Source organism: Cibotium barometz, chromosome 8 (genome assembly GCF_041138505.1).
Source record: "Cibotium barometz isolate CiBa-2024 chromosome 8, ASM4113850v1, whole genome shotgun sequence".
NCBI lineage: Eukaryota > Viridiplantae > Streptophyta > Polypodiopsida > Cyatheales > Cibotiaceae > Cibotium > Cibotium barometz.
The window spans coordinates 49,911,305-49,927,324 of NC_141053.1; the positions used below are offsets into that span (position 1 = coordinate 49,911,305).

Sequence of the window (16,020 nt, forward strand, 5' to 3'; positions counted from 1 at the left end):
CATCTTATCACCTCTTATACACCTCTTATCACATCCTATCACATCTCATATCTATTTATAGAATACAAGAGAATTCTTATATTTGATATAAGATTTATTTACTTATCCATAAATTCTATTTAAGGAGATTAATACTTCCGAAGTAAGATCAATCTTTTATGCATCTTCCTATGCATAAATTCATTTTAAATGAAAATGACACTTTTGAATTAAAATTCAATCTTTTATGCATCTTCCTATGCATAAATTCAATTTAGATGAGAATGACACTTTTGAATTAAAAATCAATTTTTTAATGCATCTTCTTATGCATAAATTCAATTTAGTAGGAATTACACTTTTAGAATAAAAGAATTTCTCTTATGCATCTAAGTTATGCATAAAATCCATTTATGAGGAAAATCACACTTTTAGTATAAAAAGAATATCTTTTATGCATACCTCTATGCATGAAATCCAATATGATAAAAGTAACACCCTTACAATAAAATAATCAACTTTTTATGCATACCTCTATGCATGAAATTCAAATTTGATAAAAGTAACACTTTTGATATAAAAATTTATCCATTATGTATACTTCTATGCATGAAATAAAAATGATAAAAGTAACACTTTTGATATAAAAATTTATCCTTTATGCATACTTCTATGCATGAAAATAAAAATAATAAAAATAACACTTTTGATATAAAAATTTATCCATTATGCATACTTCTATGCATGAAAATAAAAATAATAAAAGTAACACTTTTGATATAAAAATTTTCCTTTATGCATACTTCTATGCATGAAAATTAAAAATGATGAAAGTAACACTTTTGATATAAAAATTTATCCATTATGCATACTTCTATGCATGAAAATAAAAATGGTAAAAATAACACTTTTGATATAAAAATTTATCCTTTATGCATAATATTAAAATTCAATTTCTCCATGATTATAATGAAATTCTTTCAATTAATCTAGGATGATGATTCCTAGAATATGGTAGGAAGTCCTCTTTTTATGCTTTGAATGAAAATTTTTTATGCATAATTTTTATAAAAATTTTGCCATAGCTCCGCTGCTATGACTAATAAATCTCAATTTTTCTAAGGGATAAAGCTTATCATTAAGGAAATAATTAAAATGATTCTCTAATTGGATCCTTAATCCATAATGGATTGAATCATCAATATACATAAACTAATAAAAGCATAAGAAAAAGCCATTAATTTGGCCTCAAGCATAGCTTTATCTTGGGTTAAGGAAAAGCTTTATGAAAAGCTTGATTTGGATTGAGAATGGGTCATGAGTATGACCATTTCTTGAGTGAGAGAGAGAATTTACATAAGAATCATTAGAATTTAAACATAAATGAAAATTAACTTCAATAGCATTTATTAAATTATGTAACTCTTCACTACTATTCAAACTTCAATAGCATTTAAAAAAAACCATACCAATTAAACTTCTCAAGCTTGAGAGGGGTTGAGAAGAGAGAAACATTGAGAAATTATAGAAAGATGAATATTCACTAATTACCTTACAACTTGCTTGATTCTTTGTTCACGGTAGAGGCCCCCAACCAATCAATTGGTTAAGTATGTTGATGGAGCCACTAATGGGAATTGAAGAAAGAGGGAAGCTCCAAAAACTAGTGAATTATTAAATGAATTCACAGTTTCTGGCTTAGGTGGAGTAGAGTAACGATGCATAAACACTATATATTTTTCAACAAGGGGGAGGCTTCTATTTATAGGAAAAATTGAGCTCCTAACCAAACAAACTGATTCTAGAATTTTCTAAATCAGTTTGGTCAATATTTGACCATTTTTAGGTCAGTTAAGCTAACTTTTTGGAACTAGACTTGAATGAGGAGAGAGGAGAGATGAAATATCTCAATTTTTATGAGTTTAAAACTCATTCAAGCATGTGAAATATGCACCTCCTTTAAAGAACTCCCCTTCCTTACATATGTGTCATAATGGAATCATTTTAATATTGCTCATAGTTTTTTTACTAATAACCTTGTACATTTTCAACTCTTCATCTTATGTGAAATATGCACCTCCTTTAAAGAACTCCCCTTCCTTACATATGTGTCATAATGGAATCATTTTAATATTGCTCATAGTTTTTTACTAATAAACCTTGTACATTTTCAACTCTTCATCTTATGTGAAATATGCACCTCCTTTAAAGAACTCCCCTTCCTTACATATGTGTCATAATGGAATCATTTTAATATTGCTCATAGTTTTTTACTAATAAACCTTGTACATTTTCAACTCTTCATCTTATGTGAGCATTTAAGGGACTCCCCTTCCTTACATATGTGTCATAATAAAATCATTATACCCAAAATATCTCATATTTTTAATATTACACATAGTTTTTTACTAATAAACCTTGTACATTTTCAACTCTTCACCTCATGTGAGCATTTACTCATTTTTGGGTATTTTCTTTTTTACAAGTTGGATTTATCTCCTCCCTACACATGGATTGATGCTATTGGTCCATAGGAACCTTAATTGGACCATAGTCTAAAGATTTCTGAAAATCTAGACCCTTAGGCTAAGGTTCTTTATACCTATTTTCAATTAATTCTAATTGCACATTGGAAAATTCTTTTTTAATTTCTGTTTCAGGGGAACTCATCTGAATTAGAAGAGATATTTTTCTATCTAAAAATATTCAAAATCTGAATATTCTCTCTCTAGAATATTTTTCTCTCTCTAGGTTAAAACAGATAGAAACAAGGTCTTTATATTTCTGAAGAGGGATTGATTACAGGGAAAGATACTAGACATCAAAAAGGGGGTGGGGGAGGAATCTTACAGATATGTCCAAAAGCATCGATCAAAGACAGTTCATTGTTTATGGAATTTCAGCATGGACTACAACTTTCCAGGATATGGATTTTGCTCAGGTAAATGCTTTAAATATATATATTGTCTCATACGTTTGTACGATGTTCATTGCGCTAATCATCTTTGTTATGTTTTCCATGCAGGGATATGTACCAAGGGTTATAAAGCTTGTCCAATTTGTGGTGATTGGTTGAGATCAACTTATAGCAAAAACCTCAACAAAAATATATATCTTCAACATAGATGATTTTTATCTGAAGATCATTATCTATGAGACAGAAGGCAAGCCATACATTTTAATGGAAAGGTAGAAGAAGGGAGATGTCCAATACCAATGACACCGAAGGATTGGTATCTAAAGTGGACTGTTGGACCCGCTATCGATCCGGAGTCGGAGATCATAAGAGGCGATGATGATGACGCTGTAAAGAAGCGAATGAGAGGAAAACGTGCTCTAGCTCAAAGTCCTTCATCGATATGGTATACTTTGGAATATTGGAAGGATTTGAGGATATGACATCTTCTTGATCCTATGCACATATTCAAGAACGTTGGTCATTCGTTATGGAAACAACTTGTTGGCTTGAAAGACACAGCGACGGCAGCAAGAAATGACTTAAAGGATCAAAACTCAAAGCCCAATCTATGGCCACTTTATGATGAAACTCGACTTGAGACAACCTACGAGCCTGCCCCATGGGTGCTCAAGACAGAAGAACTGGAGACTTTCAACGAGAAGATTCAGTCGATTCGTACACCTATAGGATATGTATGGAGCATCTTGTCGAAACATGTTCACTCTAGATGACAAGAGCTTGTATGGTTTAAAAACACATGATTGGCACAATTTTGTGAAGGTAAATCTATCCAGATCTTTGTAAGTATTTATTTTCTTGCATATTTTGTTGATCGGATTAATCATGTATGCAGCATGTTCTACCCCTTGTTATTGATGGATGTACTACAAGAGGAGTCCGAGATGTAATATATCGCTTTGGATCACTTGTTGCAAGGTATTTATCGGTCATTAATTTTTAGTATAAAATTTTATTTGATATCTTCTTAATTCAAAAACATCTCTAATATCTTCTTTCTTTTATTGATAGATGGATTACATCTAAAGCCAAAGGGTCAATTCCACAAAAGAAGCGTGAATGTATAGAGCTTCTTTGTTTAATGGAAAAGGAATTTCCAACCTCCTTTTTTGATATCCAAGTTCATCTTCTAATCCATCTAGTGGACGAGATAGAGCTCAGTGGTGTTGTGAGCACTCAATGGATGTTTTGGGTCGAGAGATTTATGGGAGTATTGAAAGGTTATGTACGTCAAAAAGCAAGACCAGAGGGTTCTATGGCGGAGGGATGGATGCTTGAAGAATGCATATATTACGTTTGTGAATACCTTGAGAAAACCGATTCTGAAGCTCCATGTGTATGGACAAATGAGTCGTCTTCTACCATGTCAGACGAGGTATTGTCCGATAAGGGAGTCCCTTTTTGACTTAAGGTCCAAGATAAATTGGATATTTCTACTTTCATTGTCTATAATAGCGAATTCATGCAACAATTCGTTGATGAGTACGAGAAGGAACTTCCAAGCAAACGAGTTGGCAGACGTAAAAAGAGGAGATCTAGACGTCAAACCAATGTAAATAACGACGGGAACGTACCTACTTTCATGGACTGGTTATACACCCGTATGCAATGGGCGGTTAGTGATCATGAGCCAATCTCAATGGAACAAAGAGAGTTTATGATCAGGTGTGAAAGACAGGTAACTTGTTGGGTTTTGAAAACTCTGAACTAAACAAATGAAACTCATTTTTTTTAATAATTTATTTTTTGGTCTAGGCGCTCGAATGTATACCAATATGTGGGCTTATGTGGACAACATCTTCGAATAAAATCTATTGATGACTTACGTCTAACTCAAGATTCTTGCGTTGTTGCCTCTTTCAAGCAATTATCACGTGCAAGTTCAAGAGACACAAATCTTATCGATAGTGAACTTGGTTACGTGGGAACCATAGTCGACATTTATGAAGTATCGTATCGTATCTTCAAGCAGGTAAATGACATCTCTCTTCATGCAACAATGACATGTAGATTTCTTGAAGCTATACATAATTCTAAAGTTTTGATTCGTGTATTTTGACAGGTGGTTTTGAAGGTGAATTGGTTTTGTACAGAGTATAAAGGCAATAATGCCACAATGAAAAGAGAACCGTCTGGATTTTGGTCCATCGACTCCTCGAAGTTATTGCGTGCAACAAAAGAGCCTTACATTCTGCCAACTCATGTTGAATAAGCGTTCTTTTACAAGAATACAGATGCTCATCCATGGTGGCAAGTTGTGCATGTCCAACCTAGAGGTCGACACTTGTTTGATAGCAATGACTCTGAGAAAGCAAATCAGGATGAATTGATTACGTCCTCAAATCTAGACACATCGACGTCAGAGAGGTGTAGAATTCTTCTTTCCGATCATGATGACATTGTAGATGATGAGAACGACAACGATCCAGACTCTGACACTACAGACACCGAAGAGGAAGAAACAATGGATGTCGAGCCTACGGAGGAAATGAACGTCAACACAGATTTAACGATGGAGGAGTTCGAAGAAGTCAACAAGGATAATGAAGATGAAATTTTATTGACGGTTAATCTCAGAGATGACGATGAGGACTATTAGTCTTATGTGGTGATGTGAGAGTGCCAGACTCATTTCTCAGGAAAGAAGACCAAGACGGTGTTCAGAGTCAGGGCAGGAACAGATTGTGGACTAGAGGAAAACAGATGCATAGATCTTCGTCAAAGACAGAGTGGTTTGGAGAACAGGCTAGGTTTTCAGAGAAAAAAGGTTACCAGGGATGGATGATGACAGAGGGACTTCGGGACAGGATTGGGATGATGACAGTCATCCAAGAGCAGGTTGGAATCCCATCATCAAGTTTGGCAGAGGGGGATGACATGTGCATCGTAGATGCCATGGACATTCTCAGGGCTAAATCCAGAAGAGGCAACCAGATAAAGAGTATGAACGAGGTAGAACCAGGATGATGGAGCACAGAGCACTTTACGCAGTGTAGACTGGAGACAGGCATGGAGAGCAAGCTGAAGGTCAGGGTGCAGGAAAAAGTGTTGCTAGCTGCACACAAGGCTATTGGGGTTGAACCAGAGGACAGGGGCAGCAGCAAGCGCAAAAAGGAGGACGAGTCGGCTAGAAGGAAAAACCAGTTGGCTCTATTAAAACGCATTTATTGCATTTATGGCTGGCCGACCCCCAGCAACAACAGTCGACCAGCATACCAAGTGTCTAAGACACATTTAAAAAGCTAGTGTGATCATCATTGAGCTCATTCACTCCCTCTAGGGGTTTAGATCTTTAGGGGTCCCATAGGGGACAGATGTTTGGTGTGTTACCACCTTTATGTAAGACAGCCCATGGCTGTAGATTTAGGTACCTTTTTGTACCATAGAATATACTGAATTTCCAGCACTTCTCTCTTTCTCTACTCTCTCTCTATCTCTGCGTTTTGCATCAGATGGTTTCCAAGAGTGTTTAGGGCTGAAAGAAGACTTCCAGAGCTTTCGCGTGTTACAAGTAGATTTAGGTACCTTTTTGTACCATAGAATATACTGAGTTTCCAGCACTTCTCTCTTTCTCTACTCTCTCTCTATCTCTGCGTTTTGCATCAGATGGTTTCCAAGAGTGTTTAGGGCTGAAAGAAGACTTCCAGAGCTTTCGCGTGTTACAAATGAGCCTTGTGGAGGCATAAATTTTTGACAGCGTAACCTACCACTCCTACCATTTGTATTTCTTTATCATCAAGTGGATGTTGGAATCTTCATCACGAGCTTCTTTAATAGCCATTTTAGCCTATAGAGCCAATAGCTCTAGGTTAGACACAAAGGCATAAATGTGACTAGTACACCCTTTCCCAAAGACACTAGAATTCCTATCTTTCCAAATATGGCAGAGAAGACTACTCCCAATGTTATTCCGTAGAATAGGATCCATATGTTTGGAGCTACTAGAAAAGACCCAAATAGATTTGAATCTATAGGTCCATTGATAGGCATTCAAATTGTTGCATAAATTTACATAAACCTTGTCAAGTCTAGCTGCCTTGTAGTAGCTCCCCTCCTATTTATTAGTCCAAGAGACCCTCTGTCCGCGCGCACCTCGAATAAACAAATCTCTCTCCCACGGCTGGGTCAGGGATATAAATTTTTTAGTTGTCTCTTAAGCGACGCATATCACTTTAAGTCCTCTAGTGTATTTGAATCCTTTTAACCTGTTAGAAGAGGAGGACAACGGGACTTCTTCTGTTCAAAAATTTAATTGGCAAGGGGATGAAGCTTGGAAAGAAATTCAGAAGGAAATTCAGAAGGAGGGGGATCATGGGTGGAGTGGGAAGGAGGTAGAAATGGTGCTTGAAACTGCTTTACATGAGTGAGGCATTAAAAATTAATCAATGCACGAGGAACGTCAAGGGAATCAAAGATAAAAAGAAAAACACTGCTTTTTGGGGCTTAGTCAAAGAGTGGGGTCTATCCATTTTGGCTATTCAAGTGCATAATTTATACAGGTCTAAAATTTTGAGGAAAGATAAATTTAAGGATTGGGTAGTGATGTTGTATGGGGGTGTGAATGGAGGGTATAGTGAAGTTGTGACTATTGTTAAAAGCAGTTTGAAACCTAACATCATAGCTAATCATCATAATGGTAGAATTTTGGTTGTAGAAATACTTCTAGAAGGGGAGAGAGTTTGGGTAATAAATGCTTATGGGGCTCATAATCATAAAGTCAGAAGTGGGATGTGGGAATGGATAGTTAACCTAAATATTCAGGGTCATTGCATCCTTATGGGGTATTTTAACATGGTTGAGAAACATAGGGATAGGTGTGGGGGTAGAATTGTTTTGATGGGATAGGAGAAGATCAAGTGGGAGGATCTGAGAGGGAGAACGGGTTTAAGGGATGGGTGGGATATGGGTAAATGGGGATCGGATCTTGGGCATACTTATTTTAGTCTTGAATATTTTGGGTCATCTTCAAGATTAGATAGGGTCTTTTTCAGTCAACAAGATGTGTGGGTTCCTCACACGCTCAAATTGAATGTGGATTCCAGTACTGCACTGTATGACCATATGCCTCTAAAATGGGGATAACACGTAATGGGTTGTGAGAAACTGAGTTAAACAAGTTTCCTACTAGGAAACTAAGGGTAAACAATTTATTACTCAAGGATGAACTATTTATTAGACAAACTGAAGATGCAATTGAGAGACTCAAGAGGAGAGGCACTATACAAGAATCATGGAAGATTTTTTCCAATGTAATGCACGATATAATTAGTGGGGTTGGTGTTCCACGGGAACACTCACGGGAACACGGATTATAGAAGGAGGCCAGAAGCAATTAATGCAAGAGAGCGGGATTGTAGCCATGGGAACATAAAGACGCACATAATTTTTCCATATTTTTGTGCCGAAGTGCAATGTAAATCGTTTTAGGCCGATGTGGGTTCTAAATGAGAGTTCTAAGTGTATTAAGCAAGGCTCACTTATGGGGTTGTCCGCCCATGTGTGAAAGAGGTCTAGGGTTAGTGACAAAAGAGATGTTAGCTAAAGAAAGAGGACATTTTTGGCCATTCTCATAAGCTATTGAGTGAAGCTATTGAGCTCTCAAGCTATGGCAACTCTCTAACTCTCTCTCTCTATTGTACTCTAATGAGCATCAAGCTCCAATGAGTATAGCTCCACTTCTTTCTCTTAATCTGTTTTAGCATCATTGAAGTAGATTAATCTATGATTAGTTGAATGCTTCTTTCTTCCTCTTTTGTATGCATGCTTGTTGTGTGTGTGTGTAGTCTCCATTGATGCAAGCTCTTGCCCACTTCATTGGCAATGAGTTATTCATGGATAGACTCTCTCTATGAGCTTGTGGGTTTGTGAATGTTACATTCTATGCTTGCTTAAGCTTGTGGGTTAGTAGATGCATGCTTATGGATTTGCTGGCATTAGGGAAAGCTAAGATTTAATCAATGTTTGAATGGGATTAAGAGATTGCCATGCATTGCTTGTTCTCTTGATTAGTGTAGTGGGTTTAAGGGATTGAGAGATTGATTGAGGTGTTGAATGGTTGAATCGTCAAGTGGTAGTTCGTGTATGTGAGCTCTCCTGCAAGGGATAAGCCTTCATGCACTAATCAGGTTGAGTCCTTGGATTGACATTGTGTTTCTCAACACATTTGTTGATCGGTAGTACTCTATGAGCACTATATTGCACGGTAGAGAGAACCGCTCTTCAATGGCGCCGTTGCCAGGGAACGAGTGCCTACATTAGTTGAGCACCATACACACACTGCCACTCCTTGTTAAGCTCCAATCGGTTGCAAAACCATTAGATAGGAGAGCAGGCTGCTTTCGGACTAATTTTGGAACTTATTTAAGACTAATCTGTTGTTAAATTCTCTTTATTGTCTTGCAATTTGAGTGCGATTGGCTAGCTACTTCTCTCCCTTGAGGTGAGGACAAGCATTCAACACACGGGAAGGATTGGAGGTAGGCGCTAAACCTGCCAATTTGTATGCGAAAGAGAGAGGCCTGATTTGCATTTCTGTCATTCTGTTTGAGGATAATTTTTGCTGTTTCAATTTTCTGCATGTTCGTTTTATTTTATGTTCTTAGCTTAGTTTAGTTTTTTGCATCTTTAATTTTGTGCATTTTAGTTCTCTGTTAAACCTGCACTTGTAGAGAAACTAAAATCTGTACACACACATGAAGATTTAACATTTCGAATTTGCTGCAAATCTCACAGCTGCACACGCATTGAGTTCCCTGCACACGCCATTGAATTCGCTTTTGCAAATCTCACAGCTGCACACGCACTTCAAAAAAGAAAAAAATAATAATTTGCAATAGGATGATTCTTGAAAGTCACAAGATACTTAACATAAGTGTTGCCTATGCATGTAGTGATGGTCTCATGTGGTGACTTATAGACTCAAGAACAAGATGTTCTTCTTCATCTACCAATTCAGGATGTTGTTCTAATGTAGCATGAGAACATAGAGATCTTCTAATATGAAAAGAATTATATATATTCCAATTAGTAGGTTGCTCCAACTTATATGCATTGCATTATTGTTTATCTTTGCAATTATCTTGAAAGGTCCATAAAATCTAGGAGCTAACTTTACCATAGATGTTCTTCTTCATCTACCAATTCAGGATGTTGTTCTAATGTAGGATGAGAACTTGTCTCTCTCGACTCTGATTCACGCTATTTGTCACATTAGTTAAAAATCTGCTTGCAGATTGAAATCAAATTGTGCTTCTTTCCAACTGAACTGTCAAAGGAATTCGTTGTGCGCAACTTGACTATTGCAAAACCCCCTTTTTTGATGTTTGGCTAAGCTTAGCAAGCTTTGGCTATGGCGATGGTTCTTTCACTAGTAGCATGTCTACGAACTTCTAGCTTTATTTTATGCAGTTTACCTCTTGTAGATGTTGTGTTTCTCGGTTTGCGGAGAGACCCACACACCGCACCATAAAGACCGCCACCGCACCGGATAATGGGGTGAAAAAAAAAAGAGTGGAAAATTTTTCATTTTGTGTCGCAAAAATTTGGGAGGTTTTTTAACTTTTCGAGAGGCGTTAGAAAACACCCATCGTCGAAATTTTGGTCCTCCCGGAACCATTTTCCCAGTGAGTTCAGTATGGGAAACTGGTAAATTTTAGGCGATTTTTTATCTTGAAAAATATGCTATTTTTTTGGCCTAATGTGTTCGAGGGGGTTCAAAATGGGTTCTAGCAAAGTTTGAGCCAACTTGAAAATTTTTGGATTTTTTTGAAAAAAAAAATTATTTTTTTATAAAAACAACCTTAAAATTTGACCTTGTGCACTTGCGGTCAGGACGTCATATAGACACTGCCATAGGGTCTAGGGCGCCTTCTAGAGTGCCTATGCAGGAAAGTGGGACCCAATCGGTAGGAAATTTGGCAGATATTGCTGAAACCTTTTCCGAATCCCAATCTGATACCCTTTCCAAGACAACTAGCTCATTGTCTATGGACAATCTAGGGCCATCAAATAGTCATCCCTTAGCCCCAAATAGGACACCCACAAGATCTTTTAATCCATTTGAAGCCGACACCATGGGGTTGCCACTCAATGTGAGACTTCAATATGTCTACACGAATGCTCAAGGAGCTGAGATCTTTAGGGATCCACAACAACGGTATCTCGTTAAGATTGCGAACTTTTTCTCAGAGCTTGATAGAGTACCTCTAGTCAATGACCACGGTTACATGTACATGGGTGGAGATGGTGTTTGCTCTACGAAGTCACCTATCATCCAGAGAATGTAGACAAATTAGGGGGGGCTCTCTAAGAGTGAGTTCCTAGACTTATCAAAGCCTTCTAGAGCAAGGGAGTCTAGAGATGATTGGCTCATTGGGCCGGACATGCCTGGACCATCCAATGCCCAGTCCTCAAAGCCATCCATAGATGATTTACTTTTTGTAGATCTAAATTTGGAAAGGGACAGGAAAGGCAAGAGCAAAATGGATCAGGGGGCTGAGAACCAATGGGAGTTTGTACGACAAATTCTAGTGACAAAGATCTTTCAGGATGACCCACTTGAAGAGGTCTATAAGGACTCTTTAGAAGGATATTATGCCACAACTAGATTGCCAAAGCTAGATCTTCCTCTAGCACTTGTGGTGGTAGTCGAGAAGCTTGCAGGATACAAGAACCGAATCGTTAATAAAGGAGATTCGTGAGCTCACGTGGAGAGGACAACCATTATTCATGGAATTGTTCTCAACTAATATAGCTAAACCAGGAGAGACAGCCTTTCTTGGAGAGACTATTGCTCCTCCCCTACAATAGTTCACTAGAGAGGGACCCTCAACATCAAAGTGGACCACTGCAAAAGTAGCCCAACTCTAGCACCAAGATATTATCCTACACCAAAAGTGCGACCACAGATCACACCACAACAACGTTTCTCTCACTATGACAATCGGAGGGTAGGGGAGCCAACTCGGCCTCCCATAAATGCACCTCCTGAAATGCGGGTGACAAGATCTTTGAAGGGGGTTGGTGAGGCAGGTAATAGGGGACCCACACCAATTTGGGATGCATATGGACCATCTTACCAAAGAGAGGAACCACTGAGAGTGAGAGGCCGTAGGCCCGATGATGAGTATTCAAGGCGAGTAAGGCCATCAACTCTTCAGAAACTGGTAAAGAAGTACGAAGGGTCGGGAGATCCATCTGACCATGTAGCAGCATTTAGGCAAGCAGTTTGAGCTGAGCAAGTGACTAACAAGCATACGCAAATTTAAGGATTTGGACTCACTCTTGAGGGAAAGGCCCTTGCTTGGTTTCAGGCACTAGAGGCTTCAGACAAATCTTCTTTACAAGTTTTGGAAGAGAGATTCATTGCTGCTTTTTCCTTGATGGGGATTCAGCATGACACAGTAGCAAACATCTACTCTTTCAAGCAAGGCAAGACTAAGAGTGTTAGAGACTGTGTAAATAGGATGAAGCAGTACATTAATCGTTGCCCCAGAAGATGAGAAGCCCACCCAAAGTCGATTAATTTCTCTCTTCTTAAAAGGACTCAAAAATTCAACAATGCACACACATCTCTATGCACAGAAGCATACAAATTTCAATGAGTGTTGCCATGATGCTATGGATTTCATAGATAACTTCAAATTCCAAGATGGTACTAGCCCTGAGGTGCAACCTAGAGATCAGTGGGGTGATAACCAAAGTTGAGGGTCTAGTGCACTAGTAAATCCATACCAGATAGCTAACCTAGTACTAAGGAGATTGGGACAAACCTATCGCCCACCCATGCAGCCACAACAACAACACCAACGAATGAGGAGTGTGTTGCAATGAAGATCAATACAAGGATGCAACAAAAAAGACACTTAGGGCTCTTGAAAAGAGTTCCAAGTTGTAGATGAATGTGGGAGAGGGCTTGACAATAATCCCACATGGGAACTTTTGGGAGTTCTAGAATTTTTGTATAAAAGGTGGCTCATTTGAGAGCTAGAACACTCTTTGGTCATTTGGTTGAGAGTCTCATAGAGAGAGCTTGCTCCATAGCTCCTTCTCATGTGCTCTCCCAAAGCTCTCCATCTCCATTCATGCTTCAATCTTGTACTCTCTATTCTCTACATTTTCAATGACATGAGGTTTTGGTCTACACACTTGCTAATCTAGATTTCTTAATGATGTTTTGATTTGTGAGTTGTAGAGTGCATGTGATGAAGCTTGTACATGAAATGATGTGTAGTTGAGGCAAAACAATAAAATATATATATATATATATATATATTTTTAAAAAAAAAGAAAAAGAAAAAGAGATTAAAAAAGAAAGAAAAATAATTAAATTTTTTTTAAAAAAAAGAGGAAAAAAGAAAAAGAAAAAGAAGAAAAACAATTTTTAGTTTTTGTAGTTTGAATCCATTTTTTAAAATTTTTGTAAAATTCTGCATAAGTAAAGTAGCGTGCATTTTTTATTTTTATTTTTGTAATTGAGTGCATAATTAGTAGATTTATATTTTTTGTAATTAGGCACAAAATTTATTAGTTTAAAAAAAAACAAACAAAACAAAACAAAACAAAAGGAGAAAAAAAACAAAAGAAAAGTTTAAAAAAATAAATAAATTTTTAAGTGTTTTTAGGAGTCTACTTTTGTGCATATTTTGTAATTATTCATTTAAATTTTTTGCATAATTAGTATTTTCCTGTATTTTTTAATTTTTGTAACTTTGTGTATAATTAGTATTTTTTTAGTGTGATTCATAATTTTTGTGTAAATTTAAAAAATAAAAAAATAAAAATATAAAATAATTAAAAAAAATCATTTAAAAATAATAATAATAATAAAAAAATAGGATAGATAGTTATGCCACACATACTCATTTTAGTTGCATTTAGTGATTAGGTAGGTTAAAATATATATATATATATATATACATATATACATATATAATTATTTAAAAAAACAAAAAACAAAAACAAAACAAAACAAAACAAAACAAAAACACATTAAAAAAAAACCAAAAAAATTTGACCTTATGCACTTGCGGTCGGGACGTCTTGTAGATTCTGCCATAGGGCCTAGGGCACCTTCTAGAGTACCTACGCAGGAAAGTGGGACCCAATCGGTAGGAAATTTGGCAGATATTGCTGAAACCCTTTCTGAATCCCAATCCGATACCCTTTCCTCCAGAACAACTAGTTCATTGTCCATGGACAATCTAGGGCCGACAAATAGTCATCCCGTAGCCCCAAATAGGACATCCTCAAGATCCTTTAATCCATTTGAAGCCGACACCATGGGGTTAACACTCAATGTGAGACTCCAATATGTCTACACAAATGCTCAAGGAGCTGAGATCTTTAGGGACCCACAACAACGGTATCTTGTTAAGATCGCAGACATTTTCTCAGAACTTGATAGAGCACCTCTAGTCAATGACCAGGGTAACATGTACATGGGTGGAGATGGTGTTCGCTACGAAGTCACCTACCATCCAGAAAAGGTAGACAAATTAGGGGAGCTCTCTAAAACCGAGTTCTTAGACTTATCAGAACTTTCCAGAGCAAGGGAGTCTAGAGATGACTGGCTCATTGAGCCGGACATGCCTGGACCATCCAATGCCCAGTCCTCAAAACCATCCATAGATGATTTACTTCTTGTAGATCTAAATTTGGAAAGGGATAGGAAAGGCAAGAGCAAAATGGATCAGGGGGCTGAGAACCAATGGGAGTTTGTACGACAAATTCCACTGACAAAGGTCTTACAGGACAACCCACTTTCAAAATCTGCTATTGAAACTCCAACACAAATGATGTGGATAATTGATGAGTACTCAAGTGAGGGCCATGGCTGGCATGTTCCAACTACTCTAGTTACTGCTCAAAGAAGGCCGGGCAAGAAGGAATTATCAATGTGGCTACCCAAAGATGCGTACAAACTTGTACCATCTAGTCCAGTTGCTAAGCCTCTTAAGAAGCACATCATTTCCAAGCCTAAGCCTCGGATTGTTACTCGATGGGTCCCAAAACATGTTCTTAAAGCACAAGGCTATTATGAGGGTGCAACATCAATTTGGCTTCCAAAATGCCATGCTTTGCTAGGGGTAAAAGAGTGTTTCAGAAAGATTCCAAAAGCCACCCTTGATTTTCCATATCAGTGGGTGCAAAAGAAATCAACACAAACTCTTCAAGAAAGGAAAGGTGGCTGTGATAGCACCTACAAATCTACTTGTGTTGATCTTCCTAAAACATGTAATGAGTCACCAGTTGTCCCAAATTCTCCTTGTTACACAATTCCACCCTCCAATGGTGTACCTAAGAAACATCCAACTTCACATGAGTCTCATTTGAGCATAGATTCTAGAACTTCAAAACCTAAATCCTCTTATCTTGCTCAAATTCCAAGACAATTGATAACATTCCCACCCAAAAAGGACATACCTAAAACTAAAGATAAGGCATTAGCACTACAATTGAAGCTCTTTGGTAGATCAATGTTTGAATAGTGTGGTTCTTTATGCCTTTAGAGGATTATGTTCTTTTTGAGATGATCTCCACTACCAGCGCAAGGGTAAGCTCAGTGACTCCATAATAAGATCGACAAGCCAGGGCACTTTTCTCCCATTGGGTTTTTCCCCTCGGCTATATTCGATGATTGGCACCAATGGCAAATTTTATTCTTTTCTTTTCTTTTCTTGTTTGTTAATAAAAATTTTGCAGAGATCTCCGCTAAAAAAAAGAGCATCAAACACGCCCCAATAGTCCATCTATCGTGCACACAAATTAGGAAGCGGGGAGACATGCTACGCCTACAAAGATCAAGGAGGAGCAATCTGCACAAAATCAACAATGCATCAATGCAAACGAACAACATCAACAGGGCAAAACAACAGGTGTATTCAAATCTTAATCTTTATTTCTTTATGTGCTCTTATCTTTCGCATATATGGTTTGCATGTTCACACAATGTTGGCTGGTTTAAGTTTTTGATTAGTTGTTAAAATATGGCGAGTGAATTCTAGACTCTTAGAAGACTTAGTAAAAGATATTTCTATCTAAAGACAGTGTAGGATATATACCAA

The 16,020-nt window shown here is 37.4% G+C and overlaps 1 pseudogene; it reads left to right on the plus strand.

Moving 5' to 3' along the window:
• The first annotated feature begins 5,072 nt into the window (after positions 1-5,072).
• On the plus strand, positions 5,073-5,555 carry LOC147636368 (uncharacterized; annotated as a pseudogene).
• The last annotated feature ends 10,465 nt before the right edge of the window (positions 5,556-16,020 follow it).